The sequence below is a fragment of the Schistocerca serialis genome, chromosome 4 (genome assembly GCF_023864345.2).
Source record: "Schistocerca serialis cubense isolate TAMUIC-IGC-003099 chromosome 4, iqSchSeri2.2, whole genome shotgun sequence".
Lineage (NCBI taxonomy): Eukaryota > Metazoa > Arthropoda > Insecta > Orthoptera > Acrididae > Schistocerca > Schistocerca serialis.
The window spans coordinates 688,288,193-688,314,828 of NC_064641.1; the positions used below are offsets into that span (position 1 = coordinate 688,288,193).

Here is a 26,636-nt window from a genome sequence, read left to right on the forward strand (position 1 = left end):
GACTTACACCTTCTAGAGCACGTTGGGTGGCACGGGATACATGCGGACGTGCATTGTCCTGTTGGAACAGCAAGTTCCCTTGCCGGTCTAGGAATGGTAGAACGATGGGTTCGATGACGGATTGGATGTACCGTGCACTATTCGGTGTCCCCTCGACGATCACCAGTGGTGTACGGCCAGTGTAGGAGATCGCTCCCCACACCATGATGCCGGGTGTTGGCCCTGTGTGCCTCGGTCGTATGCAGTCCTGATTGTGGCGCTCACCTGCACGGCGCCAAACACGCATACGACCATCATTGGCACCAAGGCAGAAGCGACTCTCATCGCTGAAGACGACACGTCTCCATTCGTCCCTCCATTCACGCCTGTCGCGACACCACTGGAGGCGGGCTGCACGATGTTGGGGCGTGAGCGGAAGACGGCCTAACGGTGTGCGGGACCGTAGCCCAGCTTCATGGAGACGGTTGCGAATGGTCCTCGCCGATACCCCAGGAGCAACAGTGTCCCTAATTTGCTGGGAAGTGGCGGTGCGGTCCCCTACGGCACTGCGTAGGATCCTACGGTCTTGGCGTGCATCCGTGCGTCGCTGCGGTCCGGTCCCAGGTCGACGAGCACGTGCACCTTCCGCCGACCACTGGCGACAACATCGATGTACTATGGAGACCTCACGCCCCACGTGTTGAGCAATTCGGCGGTACGTCCACCCGGCCTCCCGCATGCCCACTATACGCCCTCGCTCAAAGTCCGTCAACTGCACATACCGTTCACGTCCACGATGTCGCGGCATGCTACCAGTGTTAAAGACTGCGATGGAGCTCCGTATGCCACGGCAAACTGGCTGACACTGACGGCGGCGGTGCACAAATGCTGCGCAGCTAGCGCCATTCGACGGCCGACACCGCGGTTCCTGGTGTGTCCGCTGTGCCGTGCGTGTGATCATTGCTTGTACAGCCCTCTCGCAGTGTTCGGAGCAAGTATGGTGGGTCTGACACACCGGTGTCAATGTGTTCTTTTTTCCATTTCCACGAGTGTATGTGTCGCCAGTGATCGGCAAGTACCTGGCTGTCCGCGCCTCACTGGCGCTCCGTCCATACTGAACTCCCAACTGAACTCCCGACACACTACGACCCGGAAATACCCCTCGGTCGCTCCAGAGATAGTACGGCGGTGCACTTATCGATAAGCGCTGCTGCTGCCACTCACGGTCAAGGAAACCAGCAACCTAGTGACGCCAGTAAATCGAATTAAAAGAAAAACGAGGCGACAGAACCATAAAAACAAGATGACGAGCAATAAACGGCATGAGCGCGAGCCGCGCACGGCTCAATAATCGAGAGGCCAGTTCGTGTACAACATCCTGCAGCGCCAACACTTTTGTAATTACGGACGGCTATAGAGGCAGCATGGCTTAATATTTCCGCAGGAGATCCGACTTGTTGAGTCCATGCCACGCTGAGTCGCTGCACTACGCCAAGCAAAAGGAGGTTCGACAAGATATTAGCAGGTGTCCACTTGAATGCAACGGTGATGCACAGCAGGATGACTGACGAGGAGTTGGCTGTTACGCACCTCGTGTATGGGTTCATCAAATGCAATGGATGGGCGATATAACAATGCTATGCTGATCCTTCCCGCAGCGACGGCTGCCATAATCCAGTGCTATTGTATACCAGCGGAAATGCTGCTATCGGAGGACAAAAAAGCCGAATACGCTCCTATTTAAAAAATTGAAAAGCGGGGTACCAGCCGCCTCACTCTACCTTCTTCAGCACATTAAAAAAGTTTCTGAAAATTTTGACATTCTAAGACATCTACGCTCTTTTTGTCATGCAACGCACCTCTCACTTCCGCAAGCTTCACTAATTGTAGCTCGCTGACACCCACTAGCGCTCACTCGCTCACTCATTCAGCCCAATTCATTATCATTATCCTTTTTGTGTTTCTCGAACTATCACTGTCTCCTGTCTCAGTGCCACAGTCTCCTTCGTTCTGTCCTACTGCAACTCTCTCCTGTCACTGTCTTTGTCTCCCTCTTGCTGCCACGCACTGCTACTGTCCCATTCGCTCATTCCAGTGCTGCGTCTCTTCTCGCTGCCACTGTGTCCCTCTCTTTCTTCCACACCACCATTCTCTTCCTACCTCTTTTTGTACCACAGCCACTGTCGAGTATCTTTCAGCATTTATTACTTTTCCGTCTCCTTCCTACTGACACTTTCTCTCTCAGTATAAAAAGCGCGAATACGTTCACAGGCCAAAATTTTGGGGAAAATTTTTAAAGGTTCTGAGGATGGTGGATTGAGGCCGCTGGTACCCCATTTCTGCCAGTCTTAACAGGTGATTTTCACCTTTTCGTGCTCCGATAGGAGCGTTTTTGTGTTGGTTCCTTTCATACATATCGAAAAACTTTATGAGTGACAAAAATTTCGATTGTTTACTTACATGAAATTAAATAATGCAAAACTAATTTTACACTTCAGAATGGATTTTACGAGCAGTAATATTTTGCGTGTGCTTCAGTACTACATGGGGGTTCGCAAAACCCGTATGATAATAATGGACACCCTTTACAGCCTATTTCTCCGTGATTCGTCATTTTATTAACAACGTTTTCACCGCCCACCGGCTTTTATGTGCGTAATTTACGCGTAAAAGTAGTGTACAGCGAACTTCTGTACACCGGAAACGGATAAAGAATCGAGAAAATTTTCAAGGATTTTACATGCGCTAGTAGGTTAACATTCAACCTCTGTAGGTAGGAAACGGGTAAAGATATCAAGAGAATTTTCAGGGTTGTTCCAGATAGCGAAAATTACACCCATTTGGTGTGCATAGCCGGCTTGTAATCTGCAGCTCGGTTTTGGTACTCAAAAACCATGTTTTTGTGGTGTTTCTCGATAAAAGATAAAGTTTTTTGAAAACGGGATGTGGGGCTTTTAGATAAACGCCTAGATAATAGACCGTTAAAATTTGAGCAGTTTGCTGCGGTTATTTATTACAAATATTTTTCCTCATAGGCCTACCTAAATTTTACGTGCGTATTTCACGTGTAGAAGTTAAGTGATTTTGAACCGCTGTATCTCGGAAATGGATAAATTTTCGAGGTTGTTCGATATCGGGATATTAGGCATATATCGTAAAAATTTCAGCCGTTTGCTGTGGGCAGGCGTTTTGAATTCCTCGGCTCTGTTTTGGGGCGAAGAAATCGTAAAATAAAACATTTTTGTGGATTTTTTTTATAAGGAACCGTCAATGAAGTAATGGTACCTCCATAAGCTGCTTAAGGTCCGCCGTGGACCACATCAAATGCAAGAACCAAACGATTTACTCCATTTGCCTAAGCTGGAGGAAGTGTGTAATATTTATACCTTGACCTTGTAGTGTAGGATAAAGAGGCAAAGACTATCCTTTCTGTAGGGTATAAAAATAGTGCCTAACCCCAGGGCTATCCAAAACACTTGACCCTATCGTTCTATCACCAATAGAACCCAATATATGAGAGTCGGAAGAATCCAATTTTTGGACGCGGCGTTTGGGAACACACAAAAAACTTCGCACCAGAAAGAAATTATCCGAAGGGGAACGAAATCGGTAAATGTGATGTACATGTACAGACAAACAAATGATTACTATTCCAGAAGAATTGGATGATTTATTCACAAAGTGTCAATGAGGCATTGGTACATCTCTGGCAAGCAGTTATTCGGCTTGGCATTAATTAATAGAGTTCTTGGATGTCCTCTTAGGCATATCATGCCACATTCTGTCCTATTGACGTGTTAGATCGTCAAAATTCCTAGTTAGTTGGAGGATCCTGCCCATAATTCACCAAACGTTCGCAACTGGGGGAGAGATCCATCGATCTTGCTGGGAAATTCTCGCAGTATGGAGGCGGGCATTATGTTGCTGAATGTTGTCCCAGAATAGCATGCCATGAAGGGCAACAAAACGCGGTGTAGAATATTCGACATACTGCTGTGCTATAAAGGTCCCGCGGATGGCAACCAAAAGATCCTGATGTGAGAGGAAATGGCACCCTAGACTATCACTCCTGGTTGTCGGCCTGTGTGGCAGGCGACAGTCAGGTTGGTATCCCACCGCTGTCCAGGATGTCCCCAGAAACATCTTTACTGGTCATCGGGCCTCATTTCCAAGCAGGACTCATCACTGAAGAGAATTCTAGTCCCGTCAGTGAGATTCCATTCTGAGGACGTGTCTACGGACGTCCCCAACAGTTGTGGGATACCAGCCTGATTGTCGCCCGCCATTCGGCTCGACAACCAGGAGTGTAGGGGCTGTGGTGCCATTTCTTTTCATAGGAGGAATTCCTTGGTCGTCATCTGCTGCATAGGGCCTCTTTGGTTGTCATCAGTGGCAACCTTGCAGCAGAGCGGTATGTCGTCGATACTATATTCCCCTTTTATTGTCTTTTGCCTTTGATGGCAAGCCATCCTGGGCTTATGTTTCAGCAGATAATGCCCGCCTGAACATTGCGAGGGTTTCTACTGCTGGTTTCGAGCTTGCCAAACACTTAGCCAGAAAGGTCGCCGGATCTGTATCCCAATTGTGAAAGTTTACGGGCAGGGTACTCCAACCATCTAACACGCCAGTTGGACAGAATTTGTCGCGGTATCACTCAAGTGGACATCAGCAGCTCTGTCAGTCAATGCCAAGTCGAGGAGATGGACCAATGCGTTATTGACTGGTTGAATTTGTGAAGCTCTTTCTTGGAATGAAGCAACCAATTCTTCTGAAATTGCGTTCATTTGTTTTTGTACACGTACTGCACGTTAACTGTTCCCGTCCCATTTGAATAATTCCCTCACGGTCCGTTTTATCAGCTACGCCATGCTGTCGCATGCACCTTTATGTCCCGGTCCAACGATGGTGATCACTCACTGTCGCTTTTAAACACACTACTAAATCCACGACACTCTTTAAGAAATGAAACAACCACTCTCAATAAAACAATGACTCATTTACAGACTTGGACTTGTAGTCCGGGGTGATATGTTACAATACAGCATCACCGGTCTATTGCGGTCTAACTGTGTTGGTGAGGCAGTAAATTTCCACAGGGAATACGCAATATAAACGACAGACGTCCAGTAAGATTTCGTTACTTAGTTCAGTCTCTCTTTTTATATCTTTTTGGACTTAGTGGCGAAAACATTGAGTCGATCGTGATCATGATGTTGTCATTTTGAACGGCACCTAAAAGCAAGGGCGGCCATTCGATAGTTTGTAGGGGAGGCTAGATATGGAGTATTTTTAATGTAATGGAAGACGAATGGCGACTTACAAATTACCATAAAAACGTTACAGTTGCGACCTGCGTAATGCCGACTTTTAAATCATTTTCTTGAAAACAAAACACCTGACTATATTATATTTTTTTCCTTTCCCTTACAGCTAGGGAGCGATGTGGCCCTCGCCCTCGGTATGGGTGCCCTTGCCTATAAGGGAACACTTCTGAAGTAGTTAAATACTCTAATGAATATTCTACTCTAATGAATCGTTCTAAGGTTGTTGCGTTAATATTTGTTTTATATCGTACGCTGCTGATTAACAATTTTCACAGAAACAAAGGTTGTTGTTGTTGTTGTTGTTGTTGTGGTCTTCAGTCCTGAGACTGATTTGGTGCAGCTCTCCATGCTACTCTATCCTGTGCAAGCTTCTTCGTCTCCCAGTACGTACTGCAACCTACATCCTTCTGAATCTGCTTAATGTACTCATCTCTTGGTCTCCCTCTACGATTTTTACCCTCCATGCTGCCTTCCAATACTAAATTGGTGATCCTTTGATAACTCAGAATATGCCCTACCAACCGATCCCTTCTTCTAGTCAAGTTGTGCCACAAATTTTTCTTCTCTCCAATTCTATTCAGTATCTCCTCATTAGTTATGTGATCTACCCATCTAATCTTCAGCATTCTTCTGTAGCACCACTTTTCGAAATCTTCTATTCTCTTCTTGGCTAAACTATTTATCGTCCATGTTTCACTTCCATACATGGCTACACTCCATACAAATACTTTCAGAAACGACTTCCTGACACTTAAATCTATACTCGATCTTAACAAATTTCTCTTCTTCAGAAACGCTTTGCTTGCCATTGCCAGTCTACGTTTTACATCCTCTCTACTTCGATCTTCATCAGAAACGACTTCCTAACATTTTAATCTGTACTCGATGTTAACAAATTTATCTTCTTCATAAACGCTTTCTTAGTCATTGCCACATTTTATATCCTCTCCGCTTCGACCATCATCAGTTATTTTGCTCCCCAAATAGCTAAACTCATCTGCTACTTTAAGTGTCTCATTTCCTAATCTAATTCCCTCAACACCACCCGACTTAATTCGACTACATTCCATTATCCTCGTTTCGCTTTTGTTGATGTTCATCTTATATCCTTCATTCAAGACACTGTCCATTCCATTCAACTGCTCTTCCAGATCCTTTGCTGTCTCTGACAGAATTACAATGTCATCGGCGAACCTCAAAGTTTTTATTTCTTCTCCGTGGATTTTAATTCCTACTACGAAATTTTCTTTTGTTTCCTTCACTGATTGCTCAATATACAGATTGAATAAAATCGAGGATAGGCTACAATCCTGTCACACTCTCTTTCCAACCACTGCTTCCCTTTCATGCCCCTCGACTCTTACAACTGCCATCTGGATTCTGAACAAATTGTAAATAGCCTTTCGCTCCCTGTATTTTACCCCTGCCACCTTCAGAATATGAAAGAGAGTATTCCAGCCAACATTGTCAAAAGCTTTCTGTAAGTCTACAAACGCTAGAAACGTAGGGTTGCCTTTCCTTAATCTATCGTCTAAGATAACTTGTAGCGTCAGTATTGCCTCACGTGTTCCAACATTTCTACGGAATCCAAACTGATCTCCCACGAGGTCGGCTTCTGCCAGTTTTTCCATACGAACACCTGATTTCTTTGGGGTTGGAATTATTACATGCTTCTTGAAGTCTGAGGGTATTTCGCCTGTCTCATACATCTTGCTCACCAGATGGTAGAGTTTTGTCAAGGCTGGCTCTCCCAAGGCTGTCAGTAGTTCTAATGTAATGTTGTCTACTCTCGGGGCCTTGTTTCTACTTAGGTCTTTCAGTGCTCTGTCAAACTCTTCACGCAGTATCATATCTCCCATTTCATCTTCATCTAATATCGTCCTGAAGTACATCGCCCTTGTATAGACCCTCTATATACTCCTTCCACCTTTCTGCTTTGCCTTCTTTGCTTAGAACTGGATTTCCATCTGAGCTACTGATATTCATAGAAGAGGTTCTCTTCTCTCCAAAGGTCTCTTTAATTTTCCTGTAAGCGATATCTGTCTTACCCCTAGTGATATATGCCTCTACATCCTTACATTTGTCCTCTAGCCATCCCTGCTTAGCCGTTTTACACTTCCTGCCGATCTTATTTTTGAGACGGTTGTATTCCTTTTTGCATACTTCATTTTCTGCATTTTTATATTTTCTCCTTTCATCAATTAAGTTAAATATCTCTTCCGTTACCCAAGGATTTCTACTAGTCCCGTCTTTTTACCTACTTGAACCTCTGCTGCCTTCACTATTTCATCTCTCAAAGCTGCTCATTCTTCTTCTACTGTATTTCTTTCCCATGTTCTTGTCAGTCATTCCATAATGCTCTCTTTGAAACTCTCTACAGCCTCTGGTTCTGTCAGTTTATCCAGGTCCCATCTCCTCAAATTCCCACCTTTTTGCAGTTTCTTCAGTTTTAATCTACAGTTCGTAACCAATAGATTGTGGTCAGAGTCCACTTCTGCCGCTGGAAATGTCTTACAATTTAAAACCTGGTTCGTAAATCTCCGTCTTACCATTATATAATCTATCTGAAACCTTCCACTATCTCAGGCCTCTTCCATGTATACAACCTTCTTTCAAGATTCTTGAACCAAGTGTTAACTATGATTAAGTTATGCTGTGTGCAAAATTCTACCAGACGGCTTCCTTTTTCATTTGTTACCCCCATTCCATATCCTACTACGTTTCCTTCACTATCTGAATAATTTCTTTTATCTCATCATACACTTCATCAATCTCTTCATCATCTGCGGAGCTAGTTGGCATATAAAGTTGTACTACTGTGTTAGGCGTGGGCTTCGCATCTATGTTGGCCACAATAATGTGTTCGCTATGCTGTTGGTACTAGTTTGGCTCTGAACACTATGGGACTTACGTTCTGTGGTCATCAGTCCCCTAGAACTCAGAACTACTTAAACCTAACCAACCTAGGGACATCACACACATCCATGCCCGAGGCAGCGGTCGCGCGGTTCCAGACTGCAGCGCCTAGAACCGCTCGGCCACTCCGGATGGCAGGTAGTAGTTTACCCGCACTCCTATTTTCTTATTCATTATTAAACCTACTCCTGCACTACCCCTATTTGATTTTGTTTTTATAACCCTGTATTGCCTGACCGGAAGTCTTGTTCCTCCTGTCACAGAAACTTCACTAATTCGCACTGTATCTAACTTTTAGCTATCCATTTCCCTTTTTAAATTTTTAACCTACCTCCCCGATTAAGGCATCTGACATTCCACGCTCCGATCCGTAGAACGCCAGTTTTCTTTCTCCTGACAACGACGTCCTTCTGAGTAGTCCCCACCGGGAGATCCGAATGGGGGACTATTTTACCTCCGAAATATTTTACCCAAGAGGATGCCATCATCATTTAACTACACAGTAAATCTGCATGCCCTCGGGAAAAATTACGGCTGTATTTCCCCTTGCTTTCAGCCGTACGCAGTATCAGCACAGCAAGGCCGTTTTGATCTGTATCGCTGAGGCACGCAAGCCTCCCCACCAACGGCAAGGCCCATGGTACATAGGGGTGGGGACTTTAATCTTACGAATGAAAAATTAAAACAGTAACTACACTGAGTCGTAAAGCACAAAAAACAAATGAAGATACTTAGGGATTCAAGAAGATACAGAGAGATGAAAGTAGGAGTCAGTGAAACCCAAGAAATAATTTCTAATGGGACTGAACTGCTCATTTAGAAAAAAATTAGAGTATATTTAATGTTTGATTTAAGTGTCAAGTTCCTTAAGAAAGGTTCTTCAGTGGTACAGAAATGAAGAGTCAACGCTCTAAACCTGGTTACCAAGCGAAACGTTATAAATTATTCAATTGTGAGAAGTTCATGGAACACTATAATCAATAACAAAATAAAAAGCGAAGCACAGAGGCTATGTATGCTTAGGTTGCGGTTGAGTATTAATACAAAATTCAAGGTGAAACAAAGTCGCTTCATCGAAGAAATGTATGTTCAAGAGAAAATGTGATTTCCTCATCATATTTGCGTGGGGAATAGTTGGTTATTGAAGTTAATGCTACAATCCAATATTAATAATTAAATTGAAAGCAATATAGTTTTTCGCTAGAAAGGTACTTCTAACAATATTTTTTGAGATAGAAAATAAGTACGATTTTCTGCCGGTCTACGATTTTTCAAATGCAGAGGCACCCTTCCCCTTTTCTTGCGCTTGAACAGAACTTAACCCTCCTCAGAAGAAAAAATTATCGACGCCCCTGCATATTTTCACGCGTATTCGTTCACAAATTTCATCTGTACGTATGTGTAGCGAATTTCGCCCTGCAATTTCATTTTCACGCAGCTCAATGTTTGTGAAATCGCGTCTCCCGAATATTGCAGGCATACCCAGTGGTACATTGGCCTACTGTCTGCGAAATGTGTTGCCAATAGAGTTTTTAGCAGATAAGTAATAAAGTAAAAGGTCACGCAGGAATCGGCAGTTTTTCTCGCATCTCAGTGTTTCACTTCACCTTTCCTGAACTATGCGTGGTACAATGACATATTTTTGTAGATACCTGAAAGTGGAATGGTTGTTGGAGCTAGACGCTTGGGACATTCCGTTTACGAAATCGTTAGGGAATTGCGTATTCCGAGATCCACAGTGTGAAGAGTGTGTCGAGAACAACAGATATCAGGCAACACCTCTCACCACGGACAATGCAGTAGTCGACATCCTTCACTTAACGGCCGACAGCAGAGGTGTTTGCGTATGGTTCTCAGTGCTAACAGACAAGCAACACTGAGCGACATAACCGATCAAATAAATGTAGGACGTCGGACGAACATATCCTTTTTTGAAGGACATCGTCTTTCCGGCAGCGAATGTTACTGGCGGAAAGATGATGTCCTTCAAAAAAATTTTTATGACTGTGAGTCCCATCCAGCTACAACAGTTTATTCACGAACATATCCGTTTGCACAGTGGGGTGAATGTGACGTTAACAGTCCATGGCAGCAGACGACCGACGCTAGGGCGTTTTCTTAACAGCACGACATCGCCTGCATAGTCTCTCCTGGGCTCGTGACCATGTCGGTTGGATACTAGACAACTGGAAAAACGTGGTTTAGTCAGACGAGTTCCGATTTTAGTTACTAAGAGCTGATGGTTCGGGTGTGCCGCATTCCCAGGAAACCCAAATTGTCAACAAGGCACTGTGAAATCTGATGGTGCTTCCATAATGGTGTGGGCTGCATTTGCTCAGAATGGACTGGGTTCTGTGGTCCAGCCGGACCGATGATTGACTGTAAATGGTTATGTCCGGCAATTTGCAGCCATGAACTTCATGTTTCCAAACATGTTACCGGGCACTATTGTTCGCGATTGAGTTGAGGAACATTCTGGACAATTCGAGCGAATGATTTGGCACACCCAAGATGAATCCCATCGGTCGTTTATGGGATATAATAATCGAGAGTCCAGATCATTCACGCAGTCCTGCAGCGGCATCACTTTCGCAGTTATGGACGGCTGTAGAGGCAGGATGGCTCAATATTTCTGCAAGGGACTATAATTTTAATTAATATTGTGTTTATACTGGTTGCTGGTGAGGAGGAAAGTTAGTTATTAGTATTTTATTAATGATCTCATTAATAAGGAGCCATATCACAGTCATCACAGTCGCTCAAGATAGTTATAATAAAGCTTTACTTGTTTAATCAGAATCTCATTAATAAGGAGCCATATCACAGTCATCACAGTCGCTCAAGATAGTTATAATAAAGCTTTACTTGTTTAATCAGAATCGAACGATGACTCTCCTTGTCCGCAGTCTCGATGATTCGAAGCGATCTGCAATCCTGTGTAAATAAAATGTCTTGGTTTTCTTGCGTTGCGTAGTCAATCGGGAAACCTCAGATCAAGCGGAAAGTTTGCTTTGATACAGTTTAATTATCCGATGAAATAATGGAGCGGTCTAAGACGCTGCGGCCATGGACTGTCCGGCTGGTCCCGGCGGAGGTTCGAGTCCTCCCTCGGGCATGGGTGTTTGTCCTTAGGATAGTTTAGGTTAAGTAGTGTGTAAGCTTAGGGACTGATGACCTTAGCAGTTAAGTCCCATAAGATTAAAAAAAAGTGGAACTCTTGAATCTAATAATTGCAGGTTTGTTTCCAATTCATCGAAATTTCTCTTCTGATTACCAAGGAAACGACACCTCCGTGCACATTTCCAATTAGAGAATACATATATAATGAAATTCCTTACACACCTGTGATGTAAATGCTCAGTATACATATTCTTGAGTAGCATACAATATACTTTCAATCTCTTTCTTCCAGTCATCTCGATAGCAAAATTACAATTCTTCAATGCGGCTATTCGGCACGGAGAAGATCCTAAAAGTCCTCTCAACACACCAAAGAGAATATTACAAAGAGTAATTATGTGCTCATGGAATAGTAATAGTACTGTACTACTTTGCGCATCAATTCTGCGTGTATATAGATGGTCAAGTAGAAAACGTAATTCACTCATAGAATTGTGCAGGGATAATTAGTAGAATATAAAGAGCTATTCCTAGACGATATTAGGATGTACACCACTGGTTATTAAAATTGCCACACCAACAAGAAATGCAGATGATACACTGGTATTCATTGGACAAATATACACTCCTGGAAATGGAAAAAAGAACACATTGACACCGGTGTGTCAGACCCACCATACTTGCTCCGGACACTGCGAGAGGGCTGTACAAGCAATGATCACACGCACGGCACAGCGGACACACCAGGAACCGCGGTGTTGGCCGTCGAATGGCGCTAGCTGCGCAGCATTTGTGCACCGCCGCCGTCAGTGTCAGCCAGTTTGCCGTGGCATACGGAGCTCCATCGCAGTCTTTAACACTGGTAGCATGCCGCGACAGCGTGGACGTGAACCGTATGTGCAGTTGACGGACTTTGAGCGAGGGCGTATAGTGGGCATGTGGGAGGCCGGGTGGACGTACCGCCGAATTGCTCAACACGTGGGGCGTGAGGTCTCCACAGTACATCGATGTTGTCGCCAGTGGTCGGCGGAAGGTGCACGTGCCCGTCGACCTGGGACCGGACCGCAGCGACGCACGGATGCACGCCAAGACCGTAGGATCCTACGCAGTGCCGTAGGGGACCGCACCGCCACTTCCCAGCAAATTAGGGACACTGTTGCTCCTGGGGTATCGGCGAGGACCATTCGCAACCGTCTCCATGAAGCTGGGCTACGGTCCCGCGCACCGTTAGGATGTCTTCCGCTCACGCCCCAACATCGTGCAGCCCGCCTCCAGTGGTGTCGCGACAGGCGTGAATGGAGGGACGAATGGAGACGTGTCGTCTTCAGCGATGAGAGTCGCTTCTGCCTTGGTGCCAATGATGGTCGTATGCGTGTTTGGCGCCGTGCAGGTGAGCGCCACAATCAGGACTGCATACGACCGAGGCACACAGGGCCAACACCCAGCATCATGGTGTGGGGAGCGATCTCCTACACTGGCCGTACACCACTGGTGATCTTCGAGGGGACACTGAATAGTGCACGGTACATCCAAACCGTCATCGAATCCATCGTTCTACCATTCCTAGACCGGCAAGGGAACTTGCTGTTCCAACAGGACAATACACGTCCGCATGTATCCCGTGCCACCCAACGTGCTCTAGAAGGTGTAAGTCAACTACCCTGGCCAGCAAGATCTCCGGATCTGTCCCCCATTGAGCATGTTTGGGACTGGATGAAGCGTCATCTCACGCGGTCTGCACGTCCAGCACGAACGCTGGTCCAATTGAGGCGCCAGGTGGAAATGGCATGGCAAGCCGTTCCACAGGACTACATCCAGCATCTCTACGATCGTCTCCATGGGAAAATAGCAGCCTGCATTGATGCGAAAGGTGGATATACACTGTACTAGTGCCGACATTGTGCAAGCTCTGTTGCTTGTGTCTATGTGCCTGTGGTTCTGTCAGTATGATCATGTGATGTATCTGACCCCAGGAATGTGTCAATAAAGTTTCCCCTTCCTGGGACAATGAATTCACGGTGTTCTTATTTCAATTTCCAAGAGTGTATTATGCTAGAACTGACAGATGACTACATTTTCACGCAACTTGGGTGCATAGGTCCTGAGGAATCAGTACCCAGAACAACCACCTCTGGCCGTAATAACGGCCTTGATACGCCTGGGCATTGAGTCAAACAGAGCTTGAATGGCATGTACAGGCACAGCTGCGCATGCAACTTCAACACGATACCACAGTTTATCAAGAGTAGTGGCTGGAGTATTGTGACGAGACATTTGCTCGGCCACCATTAGCAAGACGTTTTCAGTTGGTGAGAGATCTGGAGAATGTGCTGACCAGGGCAGTAGTCGAACATTTTATGTATCCAGAAACGCCCGTTTAGGACCTGCAACATGCGGTCGTGCATTATCCTGCTGAAATGTAGGGTTTCGCTGGGATCGAATGAAGGGTGGAGCACCGAGTCGTAACATATGTGAAATGTAACGTCCACTGTTCAAAGTGCCGTCAGTGCGAAAAGAGGTGACCGAGACGTGTAAGCAATGCCACCCCATACCATCACGCCGGGTGATACTCTAGTATGGCGATGACGAATAAACGCTTACAATGTGCGTTCACCGCGATGTCGCCAAACACGGAAGCGACCATCATGATGCTGTAAGCAGAACGTGGATTCATCCGTAAAAATGACGTTTTGCCATTCGTGCATCCAGGTTCGTCGTTGAGTGCACCATCACAGGTGCTCTTGTCTGTGATGGAACGTCAAGAGTAACCGCAGCCATGGTCCTCGAGCTGATAGTCCATGCTGCTGCAAACGTCGTCGAACTGTTCGTGCAGATGGTTGATGTCTAGCAAACGTCCCCATCTGTTGCCTCGGGGATCGAGACGTGGCTGCACGATCCGTTACAGCCATGCGGATAAGATGCCTGTCATCTCGACTGCTAGTGATAAGAGGCCGTTGGGATCCAGCACGGCGTTCCGTATTACCCTACTGAACCCACCAATTCGATACTGCTAATAGTCATTGGATCACGACGAACGCGAGCAGCAATGTCCCGATACGATAAACCGCAATAGCGATAGGCTACAATCCGACGTTTATCAAACTCGGAAACGGTTCAAATGGTTCAAAAGGCTCTGAGCACTAGGCGAATTAACTTCTGAGGTCATCAGTCGCCTAGAACTTAGAACTAATTAAACCTAACTAACCTAAGGACATCACACACATCCATGCCCGAGGCTGGATTCGAACCTGCGACCGTAGCGGTTGCTTGGCTCCAGACTGTAGCGCCTAGAACCACACGGCAACTACGGCCGGCAAACTCGGAAACGTGATAGTACGCCTTTCTCCTCCTGACACGAGACATCACAACGACGTTTCACCAGGCAACTCCGGTCAACTGCTGTTTGTGTATGAGAAATCGTTTGGAAACTTTCCTCATGTCAACACGTTGTAGGTGTCGCCACCTGCGGCAACCTTGTGTGAATGCTCTGAAAAGCTAATCATTAGCATATCACAGTATCTCCTTCTTGTCGGTTAAATTTCGCGTCTGTAGCACGTCATCTCCGTGGTGTAGCAATTTTAAAGGCCAGTAGTGTATACAGTGACTTTTGCCGGGTCAGTGTAGACTGAACACGTACAGAAGCAGGCAGATAGAGGACGGAAGGAGCGAGGAGGCAGCTACAAGGGGAGAGAGCGGCCAGCGGTGGCGCTTGCGGTACCTGTTGCCAGGGGGAGGCAGCCTTTATCTGGGCCGCAGGCGGGAGGCGGGCTGCGTGGGCGGCGAGGGCGGCGTCATGGGCGGCGGCAGCAGCAGCGGCGGCGGCGGGGACGTCGGCAGTGGCGGGCGTCGCGCCGTCTGGAGCGGTGTGGTCGGCGCCGGTGCAGGCGGGCGCAGGACTGGCGCCGCGACGCCGCCGCCCGGCTCGGCGTCGCGTCGGCAGACGGCGCGCCGGTCGATAGCGGCGCGGCTGAGCCGCTGCTGGCGCACAGCCTCCGCACTCGGTCAAGGCCGACGGGCCCCGCCCAGCAACGCTCTCTCCCCCCCCCCCCCCCTCCCCACCCCCACATCAATCAGCTGACCATGTATCAGGTGTGACCAAAAAGTAACGGCAATTTTTTAATTTCGCCGCCATTGTACATCCGAATCTCAGAATATTTTCTGTAGTGTTGGTAAACATGTTCCTGATGTACGTTTGCATTTCCAGCTGTTTTAAATACACTACTGGACATTAAAATTGCTACACCATGAAGATGACGTGCTACAGACGCGAAATTTAACCGACAGGAAGAGGATGCTGTGATACGCAAATGGTTAGCTTTTCAGAGCATTCACACAAGGTTGGCGCCGGTGGCGACACCTACAACGTGCTGACATGAGGAAAGTTTCAAACCGATTTCTCATTGGTCGAGATCCAATGACTGTTAGCAGAATATGGAATCGGTGGGTTCAGGAGGGTAATACGGAACGCCGTGCTGGATCCCAACGGTCTCGTATCACTAGCAGTTGAGATGACAGGCATCTTATCCGCATGGCTGTAACGGATCGTGCAGCCACGGCTCGATCCCTGAGTCAACATCTGGCGACGTTTGCAACACAACAACCATCTACGCGAACAGTTCGACGACGTTCGCAGCAGCATGGACTATCAGCTCGGAGACCGTGGCTGCGGTTACCCCTGACGCTGCATCACAGACAGGACCACCTGCGATGGTGTACTCAACGACGAACCTGGGTGCACGAATGGCAAAACGTTATTTTTTCGGATGAATCCAGGTTCTATTTACAGCATCCGTGTTTGGCGACATCGCGGTGAACACACATTGGAAGCGTGTGCTCCTGATCGCCATACTGGCGTATCACCCGGCGTGATGGTATGGGGTGCCATTGGTTACACGTCTCGGTCATCTCTTGTTCGCATTGACGGCACTTTGAACAGTGGACGTTACATTTCAGATGTGTTACGACCCGTGGCTCTACCCTTCATTCGATCCCTGTGAAACCCTACATTTCAGCAGGATAATGCACGACCGCATGTTGCAGGTCCTGTACCGACCTTTCTGGATCCAGAAAATGTTCGACTGCTGCCCTGGCCAGCACATTCTCCAGATCTCTCACCAATTGAGAACGTCTGGTCAATGGTGGCCGAGCAACTGGCTCGTCACAATACGCCAGTCACTACTCTTGATGAACAATGGTATCGTGTTGAAGCTGCATGGGTAGCTCTACCTGTACACGCCATCCAATCTCTGTTTGACTCAATGCCCAGGCGTATCAAGGCCGTTATTGCGGCCAGAGGTGGTTGTTCTCGGTACTGATTTCTCAGGATGTATGCACCCAAATTGCGTGAAAATGTAATCACATGTCAGTTCTAGTGTAATATATTTGTCCAATTCTAATGGCCAGCAGTGCAGTTTAGTGTTGACAGGCGATAAGGCTATACGTGTTTTCGAGTCCTCGGCGCGTTTTTACTTTGTATGAGGTTGGAGCAAAGAATGAATGCTGGAAAAATGGAATAAAGTGCAAGACCGCTTTCGAAATGTTGACTGTAGCTTTTGGCGAGTCTATTGCGAGAAACACAACAGTTTACGAGCGGTGTAAATGTTTCAAAGATGGTCGATAAGATGTTGAAGGTGACTACCACTCTCGACGCTTTAGCACATCAGTTACTGACTATAATGCGGAAGAAGAGAAGGAAGTGGTCCTGGAAAATCGCCCAATCGCCGTCAGAGTGGTTGCTAATGGTACTGACATATCCTTTTGGTCGTGTCAAGCAGTTTTTTCAGATGTTTTGGGGGTGAAACGTGTAACGTGTAGCAGCGAAGTTTGTTCTGAAGTTGTTGAATTTTAACCAAAAACGACGTTGCGTAGATATCGCTCAAGAATTGCTGAATAAAGTCGACGGCGATCCAGAACGAAATAACATTATAACACGTGACGATACGTGGGTATACGTTTAAGTCGTCGAAAACAAGGCCGAATAGTCCCGATGGGAACTGCCTCAGAGCCAAGACTGAAAAGAATTCGACAAGTTCGGTAACATGCGAAGGTACTTCTGCTTTGTTCGATTACAATGGAATAGTGCATCATGAGACCCTGCCTCATGATCGTACGATAAGGAATGCTGCATGGGAGTTAAGCGCCGCTTATGTGAAGCGGTCGGAACAAAATTACCAGAACTGCGGCAAAACTACTCGTGGATGTTGCATCACGATATAGATCCCGCTGATACAACTTTTGTTCCTAATTTCTTGGCAGAAAAGAAAACTCTTGTATTGCGCAGCCACCATATTCACCAGATACGGCTCCTGCAACTTCTTTATATTCACAAGGCTGAAAGAACCATGAAAGGACGCCGTTTTGCCACCACTGATGAAATAAAAACAGAATCACTTAAGGACCTGAACTGTATAATCAAAAGTGAGTTCCAGAAGTGCTTCCAAGATTGGAAAAGGGGCAACCACCACAAGGGCATTATATATGCGTGGGATTACTTTGAAGGGGCCGGCCGGTGTGGCCGTGTGGTTCTAGGCGCTTCAGTTTGGAACCGCTCGACGGCTACAGTCGCAGGTTCGAATCCTGCCTCCGGCATGGATGTGTGTGATCTACTTAGGTTAGTTAGATTTAAGTAGATTAAAACTGTGTGCCCGACCGAGACTCGAACTCGGGACCTTTGCCTTTCGCGGGCAAGTGCTCTACCAACTGAGCTACCCAAGCACGACTCACGGCCCGTCCTCACAGCATTACTTCTGCCAGTATCTCGTCTCCTACCTTCCAAACTTTACAGAAGCTCTCCCGCGAACCTTGCAGAACTAGCACTCCTGAAAGAAAGGATTTTGCGGAGACATGGCTTAGCCACAGCCTGGGGGATGTTTCCAGAATGAGATTTTCACTCTGCAGCGGAGTGTGCGCTGATATGAAACTTCCTGGCAGATTTCTTTCAGGAGTGCTAGTTCTGCAAGGTTCGCAGGAGAGCTTCTGCAAAGTTTGGAAGGTAGGAGACGAGGTACTGGCTGAAGTAAAGCTGTGAGGCCCGGGCGTGAGTCGTGCTTCGGTAGCTCAGTTGTTAGAGCACTTGCCTGCGAAAGGCAAAGGTCCCGAATTCGAGTCTCGGTCGGGCACACAGTTTTAATCTGCCAGGAAGTTTCATATCAGCGCACACTACGCTGCAGAGTGAAAATCTCATTCTAGATTTAAGTAGTTCTAAGTTCTAGGGGACTGATGACCTCAGATGTTGAATCCCATAGTGCACAGAGCCACTTGAACCATTATGAACTTTGAAGGGGACAAAGTTGATCTTGATGAATAAATAAAGATTCTTTAAGAAAAACAAAAATTCCCGTTACTCTTTTGTCACAACTCTTATGTAGAGTGATTCCTTTACAAATTTTCAGGAATGGTGGAGAAGGGTAAATCTATCAATCTGAGGTGAGGAACCCTCGTCCGGGAACGACGAAGTCGAAAGTTACAAGTGAGCATCTTTCTGATACGTCTGACATGTACCGATACTCTTGTTGTTAAGATTGTAGCGTAAGCAACTTTCAGAGGTGGTATTATGGACGAAAACAAGAAAAAACAGGCGATCATAGGTCTTAAGGTATGCAATTTAGAGCCCATATTAATAAGACATTCATTTTTTGTTCTGGTTCACACTATGACCTGTCAAAGTTACCTGCCCTGCAATCTTAACAACAGTAACGGTACGTTTATCCCACTGTCAGAGGTATCAGAACGATTTTAGCTTACATTTTCATCTCTGTCCTCAAACTGATACATTTAGCCCCCTCTGTGACCTGTGAGTCATTGTAGCATAATTATGGAATCACCCTACACGGTGTCCGCAAACCGTGTCCATCCAGATGTCTGTTTACTCGTGTTGTTGACTGTAGGACCGCATTATGGTAACCACCAGCCATATGTGACATGACCGCAGCTTCTCGTCTAGTGCCGTACGGTCGTATCTTATGTTTGCAACTTTTGAGGAAATAAGATTTATTTTTCCTCCAAGAACATGATTACTAAGGAATAAGAGGGAGCAGCTTTTTATCCATGGTTTTACGCGTGTACTCACGTCATCTATATTTCACATATGTTTAGCAAATTTCACACCTATTTGTACACATATTTCACCTGTATCTCCAGCGAATTTCGCCTTGGTGTTTTGTTTCCTCGCAGCTCAATACTGACGACGTCATATGTCTTGAACTAAGAGTCGTAAAAAATTAAATTAATTTGCAGGTATATCCAGGGGTATGTACAGACGCTTTCTGAGAAATGTGTTGCGAATAGAATTGGTGGTAAAGAAGTAATAAACTAAAACTTCATGCATGATGCCGCAGTTCGCATCTCACTGTTTATGAGGTCATGTCTTCTGAACTATGTATCATACAGTGATATAATTTGTCTGGTACATTCAGTGGTATAGTTTAATACTGTCTGTGTAAGCTTTTCAGGTGGAGATAGTAGTAAAGTAATACATTAAAAGGCGGATCCGGCAGTTTACTCCATGAACTGCGAAAATGTAGTAAGTGATAAACTTGTGCAAATCATGGGGAGAAGGGGAGTTCTACAGGCCCTAAACCATAAAATGTGTTTAGCGTCGCTGTCTCTAAATCTCGCGGCGTCAAATAGAAAGAATTGCACCAAGCAGCTAGAGAGCCCCAGGTGTGGTCTCCTAGCCAATAATGCCATAAGATCATTCCACATGTGATGTTACGACGTATGTCGCAGCCCATTAAAAATACAATACCGGCAAGGACAGGAAATAATGAAATTTCATATTGATTACATACAATTTGGTAGGAGGAATACATGACTAAATTTGTAGATGATTTTCGGGTATTTGAGGTAAAAAATTTAGTATACATAGTTACTATCTCTAGCAACAACAATCCGTCTTACCTGGCTGGTCATCGAGACGAAATGTGCTTTGATGAGACATAAGGATACGTCACCGCTGGCTGCGTCAGCTCTACTCCTAAGTTCGTCAGTCATCGTGGATGGCGAGTTTGGCACGCCAGTCTCTCGGCAACTCATAATCAGATAGTTTCTATGTGTGTTACAACCTGACCTAGTAGATAGTGTCGGAAGTTCCATGCGGCTTTTCGCGGATGATGCTGTAGTATACAGAGAAGTTGCAGCATTAGAAAATTCTAGCGAAATGCAGGAAGATCTGCAGCGGATAGGCACTTGGTGCAGGGAGTGGCAACTGACCCTGAACATAGACAAATGTAATGTATTGCGAATACATAGAAAGAAGGATCCTTTATTGTATGATTATATGATAGCGGAACAAACACTGGTAGCAGTTACTTCTGTAAAATATCTGGGAGTATGCGTGCGGAACGATTTGAAGTGGAATGATCATATAAAATTAATTGTTGGTAAGGCGGGTACCAGGTTGAGATTCATTGGGAGAGTGCTTAGAAAATGTAGTCCATCAACAAAGGAGGTGGCTTACAAAACACTCGTTCGACCTATACTTGAGTATTGCTCATCAGTGTGGGATCCGTACCAGATCGGTCTGACGGAGGAGATAGAGAAGATCCAAAGAAGAGCGGCGCGTTTCGTCACAGGGTTATTTGGTAACCGTGATAGCGTTACGGAGATGTTTAATAAACTCAAGTGGCAGACTCTGCAAGAGAGGCGCTCTGCATCGCGGTGTAGCTTGCTCGCCAGGTTTCGAGAGGGTGCGTTTCTGGATGAGGTATCGAATATATTGCTTCCCCCTACTTATACCTCCGGAGGAGATCACGAATGTAAAATTAGAGAGATTAGAGCGCGCACGGAGGCTTTCAGACAGTCGTTCTTCCCGCGAACCATACGCGACTGGAACAGAAAAGGGAGGTAATGACAGTGGCACGTAAAGTGCCCTCCGCCACACACCGTTGGGTGCCTTGCGGAGTATCAATGTGGATGTAGATGTAGAATGTGATTGTCAGGGTAACAGTCAGACATCCACTGAAGCGATGTTGGTGAGGACTGCACGGGTAACTCGCAGTCTTGCGTTACCTTTTTGGAAGGTAACGTCATGGAGACGCAGAAAACAGAACACAGCGGATGGTCTTGAGGAATGCAACTGCTGCTGTCCAATTCCTGGCTGTGTGGACTAGATGTCATCGTGTTACGTATCCAGTGTCACAACATGTCATCTAACCAATTGATGGGCCAGTATGACATTATGGAACGCAGCTGGGCAGCCTCGGAGTCTCCACACACACGGGATTGTCTGTCGTGATCTTCAACGCGAGACCAGGACTTAGCTGAAAAGACGTCATGCTCAATCTGTTTTGTCCAGTGTTTTCGATGGGCGCAGCACTGTTGATGCACCACTCTCATCTGCCGCATCACGGAAAGCCGCAATAATGGTCGCCATGCTGGCAGTTCAACAGCGTTCCAGCAGTGCGTCTCACTGTCCATGAGGATACAACCTCATTACTAGTTGGACAAGCGAACAGTGTGTCTCCTCTGGTGATACTCGTGCGTGGCCATTGAGATCCTGCATGGCGTTGAGTATGGCGCTCCTGAACCGATAGGTTCCGTATTCGAATAACAGTCATGGGATCCCGACCAGCGCAAGCAGCGATATCATTGAAAGGTGAAATGCAATCTCCATAGACCGTGGTCCTGCCGCTGTCAAATTCATCCCCTTGGACCAGGCATACCACGATGTTCTCAGAAACAAACAACATTAGACTTTCTGAACGAGAAACATGCTGCCTAACCTTTGCTTATATACACAACTCAGCGTTGCTCCGCAGCAGCATATACGGTAAAAGGGAGGTTCAAAAAGTTGTACACTCCAGAGTCGGTATGCCAGTCGGGCAAAATCGCTGAACATCGAGGCAATCATACCACTGACACACCAGTTTGAAGATACCTGTTTGGCAAAATACTGTCTACTGCTGCGTCCGTAACTGTTTGCTGCACATCCTCGTTCATCATATACGTCGACGCTTCGAGGCCTCATTAAATGACCTAAGGCGTGACAATCGAGTGGCGAGAGATCGGGACAATAGAGCGGGTGCTCGAGTCTCTGGCACTTGAATTGTCCTTAATGGACGAGGCTGGTCTCCCAGACCGTCAGGCCTCTCAAGTCGAATCGCGACCAGCACAGGACTTTATACTTATTTGGATATAGTGTCTGTTCTCTCGGACAGGTCCGAAAGAACAGACACCATATCCACACAAGTATATAGACTCTTGGAAATTGAAATAAGAACACCGTGAATTCATTGTCCCAGGAAGGGGAAACTTTATTGACACATTCCTGGGGTCAGATACATCACATGATCACACTGACAGAACCACAGGCACATAGACACAGGCAACAGAGCATGCACCATGTCGGCACTAGTACAGTGTATATCCACCTTTCGCAGCAATGCAGGCTGCTATTCTCCCATGGAGACGATCGTAGAGATGCTGGATGTAGTCCTGTGGAACGGCTTGCCATGCCATTTCCACCCGGCGCCTCAGTTGGACCAGCGTTCGTGCTGGACGTGCAGACCGCGTGAGACGACGCTTCATCCAGTCCCAAACATGCTCAATGGAGGACAGATCCGGAGATCTTGCTGGCCAGGGTAGTTGACTTACACCTTCTAGAGCACGTTGGGTGGCACGGGATACATGCGGACGTGCATTGTCCTGTTGGAACAGCAAGTTCCCTTGCCGGTCTAGGAATGGTAGAACGATGGGTTCGATGACGGTTTGGATGTACCGTGCACTATTCAGTGTCCCCTCGACGATCACCAGTGGTGTACGGCCAGTGTAGGAGATCGCTCCCCACACCATGATGCCGGGTGTTGGCCCTGTGTGCCTCGGTCGTATGCAGTCCTGATTGTGGCGCTCACCTGCACGGCGCCAAACACGCATACGACCATCATTGGCACCAAGGCAGAAGCGACTCTCATCGCTGAAGACGACACGTCTCCATTCGTCCCTCCATTCACGCCTGTCGCGACACTACTGGAGGCGGGCTGCACGATGTTGGGGCGTGAGCGGAAGACGGCCTAACGGTGTGCGGGACCGTAGCCCAGCTTCATGGAGACGGTTGCGAATGGTCCTCGCCGATACCCCAGGAGCAACAGTGTCCCTAATTTGCTGGGAAGCGGCGGTGCGGTCCCCTACGGCACTGCGTAGGATCCTACGGTCTTGGCGTGCATCCGTGTGTCACTGCGGTCCGGTCCCAGGTCGACGGGCACGTGCACCTTCCGCCGACCACTGGCGACAACACCGATGTACTGTGGAGACCTCACGCCCCACGTGTTGAGCAATTCGGCGGTACGTCCACCCGGCCTCCCGCATGCCCACTATACGCCCTCGCTCAAAGTCCGTCAACTGCACATACGGTTCACGTCCACGCTGTTGCGGCATGCTACCAGTGTTAAAGACTGCGATGGAGCTCCGTATGCCACGGCAAACTGGCTGACACTGACGGCGGCGGTGCACAAATGCTGCGCAGCTAGCGCACCGCGGTTCCTGGTGTGTCCGCTGTGCCGTGCGTGTGATCATTGCTTGTACAGCCCTCTCGCAGTGTCCGGAGCAAGTATGGTGGGTCTGACACACCGGTGTCAATGTGTTCTTTTTTCCATTTCCAGGAGTGTAGTTCTGGCAATACCGGCAATGACCTTCTTCTTCTGTGCGGATGCACACATATTACCCGAACTCTTACGAGACTTGGTAAGAATGTCTTCCACGAGTAACGAGTATGTTGGGTACGGACACTAGGAATGTAGTGTGTGGACATATAAGGTGAGAATGTGTGTCTCGTGGGAGGTTTGCTCGAGATAGTCCCTGCAGTCGCACTATCCTCGGTGCCCTTGGTGGCTCAGATGGATAGAGCGTCTGCCATGTAAGCAGGAGATCCCGGGTTCGAGTTCCGGTCGGGGCACACATTTTCGCCTGTTCCCGTTGATATACATCAACGCCCATCAACAGCTGAAGGTATTAATATATAATTCTAATTTAGTACAGGACTTGGCGCTCCGTTCCACAACGGAGTATATGAGAGTTGCAGTGCGTCGACTGTTCATTGATGCAGGTGATATGTTGTAAGTTACTTTCACTGAGAAAAGTTTGTGAATTTTATCACGTTTATTTAATGCTAAACAGGTTTAACTGCAAAGGAATGACTCAATAAGCGCTCGTGTCTAGAGAACGCCTCAGTTGGATGCATTTCCGTCGTCTTCCAGAAATGTTAATAAATAATCTGTACAAAAACACAATTAAATTTTTGCTATTATTTGACTGAATTCTATGTTTTTTGTTAGCGGACACATCGTCACTCGCCATGACCCAAATGCAGCTCCGAGGCAAATGCCTCGCTATGCTACCCTTTGATAGACATTTTTGAAGCGTTACCCGAAGGCTATGTATGCTACATTCAACATGTCTCACTACATATCACTAAGCAAATAATTATTTAGTGAAATTTACCTATTAATATGTGAATAGCATCCGAGGACGCTCGCTGATTCACCGGTGAAATTAGTATGTCAAACATATTTTTACAATTAAAGTACTAATTAAAATCCTCCATTAGATAGTTACAAAATTACATCATATAATCGTAACACACAAAACGGTGCAATAATAATATGATTAATATTTGTGCTACATTAATCCACACTGTTTTTGTGCGCTGGCTTCACTGAGGAGGTCAGTTTTTGGGCTGTTAATAAATTAAAGTCATTATTTGTACAAAAAACGTGCTGTGGCGCGAAATGCACTTAAATCATTGAAAAACATGAATATCTCAATACTTTACTCTAAAACTATCTTAGACCTAATACAAGCTGTTGCTTGTTTGTAGATTTTTAAACTCCATTCCAAACTGTAATCTTAGGCGTCCTGACGCATAGTTTTGCTACTATGGTTAAATGAAAGCTCTTATCTTTCACTTGAACACTCATGTGTTATGTGTGACACAGTACTGTGTAAAATAGTTTTAATTCTCTCACAGACTCACCCCGAAGATGACTGTAGGCAAAGTGCAGAAATATCGGAAGAAGAGATAATGCTGTCCCGGATGGACGCCCGAGAGATGATGGAATACACCGTATATCTTTGTAGCAGTCTTTAAAATTTATTATTAATTTACGATGATTCGCATATTCAGCACATTTTACGTGTATGTGATGTCCAAAGTACAAGCATCATAGGTAGAGTGCTCTTATTAGAAGAATGATCTTTAAGAGTAAATCAACAGCATGTCTTGTCTCTACATCCAATGGTTCAAATGGCTCTGAGCACTATGCGACTCAACTTCTGAGGTCATCAGTCGCCTAGAACTTAGAACTAATTAAACCTAACTAACCTAAGGACATGACACACATCCATGCCCGAGGCAGGATTCGAACCTGCGACCGTAGCGGTCACGCGGTTCCAGACTGAAGCGCCTTTAACCGCACGGCCACACCGGCCGGCCTACATCCAATGATTACTCCTCTTAGAGTTGCAGTTGTCCATATCTGCATTATCTGATCGAAAATATTCTGACACCTGTTAATGGATATCAATAATGGATGTGCCCCTCCTTCGCTTTTATGACGGTTAGAACTCTGCGGGGGACAGTGTAAGTGGAAGACCATTCTTCAAGACCTGTAAACACAGAAGCTAGCAACGTTGGTCGCTGCGGTTTGGAGCGAAGCTGACGTTCTATCTCATCCTAAAGGTGTTCCATTGGTTTCAGGTCAAACCAACCCAATTCAAAAATATTATTGTCCATAAACCATTTCACAGATGCTGCCGTATGACATGGTATGTTGTCATGCTGACACAAACCATTACTCTCTCCGAACTGTTCTTCTACTGTTGAACTGTACGGAGTACACAGTGCTATAAAATGCTTTCTTATCTTTCCGTATGTAGCGTTTCCTTAAGTGCAATGATGGGATACGAAAACCACCCCTCTCGTCTTTAGTTCACTGCTGGCTCTACACACCACGGCAGGTAACGTTCTCTAAGAGTTGCTCAAACATAAAGTCTTCCACAAGTCTGGCACAGGATAAAGCATGATCCACCACCCTAAATCTCTCGTTTCCTGTCGTACACTTCCCAGCGACATCGACCTTTACACCACCTGAAATGTCACTTAGCCTTCGCTACAGAAACGTTTGATTTATGAAGAGCTGCTCGAGCATTGTAACCCACTCTTTTTAACTCATCATTTTGCTAGCTGGATTGGTGGTGGCACTTTGGAATTCGTGTATGATTCCTTCCGCTTATTTCGTGCTATTTTCTACAACTAAGCTCCGCAATGGCCGTGGATCCCTCTACCTCAGCACATGAGGTCTGCGT

The 26,636-nt window shown here is 46.4% G+C and overlaps 1 protein-coding gene across 2 annotated transcripts in view; it reads right to left on the minus strand.

Moving 5' to 3' along the window:
• The window catches only part of LOC126474178 (mpv17-like protein), a 160,862-nt gene extending 145,667 nt beyond the window's left edge, over positions 1-15,195 (minus strand). For both annotated transcript variants that reach the window (XM_050101642.1, XM_050101640.1), the window contains exon 1: positions 15,058-15,195. The gene's annotated coding sequence lies outside the window, so the exon portion shown is untranslated. The remainder of the gene's footprint in view (positions 1-15,057) is intronic.
• Between the last annotated feature and the right edge of the window lie 11,441 nt (positions 15,196-26,636).